General features: G+C 36.5%; 1 long non-coding RNA gene across 1 annotated transcript; it reads left to right on the top strand.

The window, feature by feature from the left end:
- Positions 1-483: 483 nt before the first annotated feature.
- On the top strand, positions 484-2432 carry LOC132157731 (uncharacterized). Its single transcript, XR_009437599.1, has 4 exons — positions 484-1011; positions 1098-1168; positions 1844-1985; positions 2100-2432. It is a non-coding gene; the product is annotated as an uncharacterized LOC132157731 (long non-coding RNA).
- Positions 2433-2641: the final 209 nt, after the last annotated feature.

The following is a 2641-nucleotide window of genomic DNA, read 5'->3' as shown; positions in this document are numbered from 1 at the left end:
TTATTTTCTTCAAAAATGTAAATTTCAAGATGTTAAAAAATGTTTAAATAATGTTTATGTGTGTGTAAAAATTTAGTAAGTTAAAACGAATTTACCCGGAAGAAAGATCCAATCAGGAGTCAGGGTGAGAGGTCGCGAGGATGAGGAAGAGGAGAGATCGGGAGGAGAAGATGGAGACATGAGTGAGAATCGCGCTGTGACTGTCACCTTAGAAATTTGGTAAAACACCAAGATAATGTTTGTGATAGTAAATGTACTTGTAGACTGCACGAAGAGTGTTACAGACATTTGTATAGAAGTTTACAGCATGAAAGTTGATGGTTTTGAGGAACTCGGTTAGAGTTTCCACGAGGAGAAAGAGTGAACTGCTAGTCAGCACGATTTAGTTACAAGGACTTTGCCAGCGAGCAGCCTGCTCGGTTGCCCTTTGTGCATTCCCTCTGACCGGGAAGTACAGGCGCCACTCAGTGGCGCCAGAGAGGAGTAACCCCAGAGTGCAGTCTGGACGATGGGGCGGGGCGACACTTCGAGGCGGAGCGACACGTGTCGCCCCGCCCATATTTGTTTTCCCCGCTTTTGACATTTTGCTCCGAGCCAGCAGGGGGCAGTTTGCGTTGAAATAAACAGAACGGTGGCAACTGCAGCAGCAGAGTAATAACGCTATTCCACGTTGATTGCATGAGGTGAGTAAAAGTGGTTGTGTAAATATCTTATAATATTAAATATGTTCGATCATTTATTTATCCATGGTACGTTCAATTTGAATAATTATTGTTAATAATTGTTATAAATTGCTCATTTTATTGTTCTTTGTGGATTGTAACAGTACACTCTGTACATGGCTTTAGTTCTTAGGTTTGATTTTACAGAGGTATGCCATTACATTTGTCAAGTTATTTGAACAGACATGCATGATTATTGTGTGTATATTATTATTATTATTTTTCAGGATGACATGATCAGGAGGTGGTGGTGTTCTGTTCTCCTCCTGGACAGCTTCACTCCGCAAATGTATGTAGCTGTTTGAATGTTGCTACATGAAATATTACTCTACTATATCTAGCAATATACCTACCTCTTGACATTTGTTCTTTTAGAGCTCAACCACTGAGGGGAGGAACTTCACCATTCAAAAGACAGTGTCTTCAGGCAGAGTCCAGCAAAGCAGGTTATTTGTGCACATACATTCATTAAGAACTAATCATTACATGTGTGTACATGCAGAGGTATTTTAGTTATTACAGCTACATAGTTGTTCAGATATGAAATTGGGATTATGTACAAGTACTATATTGGTCAACACCGTGGATTATTTCATATATAGCTATCAGTTAACATCAGCATCAAAGACATTTAAAAACAATTCATCTTAATTCATTTTCAGACAGCAGCGAGTGTTTTAAATAACTTCTGTTTGCGATCTAATGTGGATTTTGTTAACCATATAAGACAGAAATATTTATATTCAATGTAAAAGATCTTCATGTGGATCATGCATACAAATATATACAAATATCTCACTGGATTATTACAATTAATGGCAAAATGAATGTGTGGAAATGTAAACGAATATATCCTACTGACACATTACAGCAAAAGATATAAATAATTGGGTTAAAACAATTTTTTTCAATGTGAAAATACTAACATGCCTAATACTTCTGCACAGTACTGTATGTATTAACATTTTATTAGTGGTATTATAAAAGAATGAGTATGCAGTTGTGACAACAATCTATAGAGTTTGTTTAAAGCAAGGTTATCTGTAGTCAGTGTTTATATAATGTTTAATAACTTTTATATACTTGTATAAATAAACCTATGTATGTTTTTGATTCAACAGCTTCCCCTGGAAATCCTCAGTGAAGTTATTTTGTCAGCGGGTGACTCTGCATATTTGACACTTTCTCTGGTTTGCAGATGGTTTAGAGATGTGGTCACTCAAGAAGTTTTCCGGAAAGCGGCACACTTTGCCTGGCTAGACAGTAAGATTTCCCCCTGTTTAATGCTCATTCTCCAATTGAACTTTGTAGTATGAGGCTGTTAAACTTTTTTATTATTATTATTATCTTTCCTGTATTTTGTCTTTACATTATAAGTTGTGGCCAACTGGAAGAATTGTCCTCCTGTCTACCAGAACGAGTTCAGACGGATGTACAGCATCAGGGAATGTTTGCAGTGCAGAGCCCTTTTCAAGTCAAACCCACCAGGGTACAGGGAAGAGGCCGGCGTGGTGATCTTCTGGGCTTTTGTTTACACAGGATTTTGTTCCAAGGACTGGTTTTTTTTTTTTTTTTGCGGCATGAAACACATTTGTGTGTTCATTGAAGGGAAATAGAGAATGAACTGAGATCAACTGGTTTTGATGTATTAATTGATGTCATTTAAAGTTAAACTTTGCAGTGTATAATGTTTTAATAAAACAAGCTATGGCAAACACGTGCATGACAACAGGTTTCAGTCATTTACATCAGTCTATCATTCTTTAAGGTTTCTCATATTTGATGGTAACATCATTTGCTATGGATTGCTCATAATGAATTCTTAATTTAGTTGTGACAATTCAGTGTAATTTTTCAATTACCAATGATTTTGATGAACAATGAAGTGTTTAAAGGGGTGATTAAATGTATTGTGTTTT

The sequence above is a fragment of the Carassius carassius genome, chromosome 15 (genome assembly GCF_963082965.1).
Source record: "Carassius carassius chromosome 15, fCarCar2.1, whole genome shotgun sequence".
Classification (NCBI taxonomy): Eukaryota; Metazoa; Chordata; class Actinopteri; order Cypriniformes; family Cyprinidae; genus Carassius; species Carassius carassius.
Note: the sequence above shows the minus strand (reverse complement) of the source record. Positions and strands in the feature narration are given on the sequence as shown.